The sequence below is a fragment of the Montipora capricornis genome, chromosome 8 (assembly GCF_036669925.1).
Source record: "Montipora capricornis isolate CH-2021 chromosome 8, ASM3666992v2, whole genome shotgun sequence".
NCBI classification, from domain to species: Eukaryota; Metazoa; Cnidaria; class Anthozoa; order Scleractinia; family Acroporidae; genus Montipora; species Montipora capricornis.
Genome location: NC_090890.1, coordinates 45,948,446 through 45,948,872, shown reverse-complemented (window position 1 = coordinate 45,948,872; position 427 = coordinate 45,948,446).

Here is a 427-nt window from a genome sequence, read left to right as displayed (position 1 = left end):
CGTGTGATTACTTATTAATAAGATTACATGACTGTTAAGCGAGACGAAACGCACACCTATCACGCAACCAGGAAAAAATTGCGCCATCCAGGGCGCGCGCTTGATTGAAAATAAATATGTGTATTGGTTCTGACTCAAACCCTATTGTTTATTAGCCAATCTTAATCCAGAACTTCGATGTGTAATTTTCACTGGTAATTACACACTTTTTGCGTGAGTAAATTGTTCATGTCATGTTACTTAAGAGCTCGTAATTAAAAACATCACAAGGACTAAAAACGTAACCCAAGAACAGTCGAACCCCTCTGCCAGCGTAAGGTTAGAAACTCCCAGTGATTCGTTCCCGTCAAGGATCTAATGCTGGGTTTTTTCTTTTCCAGCGACATCGCGAGCTGCAAATCTGACACGAGCATCAATTCCCCTGAGT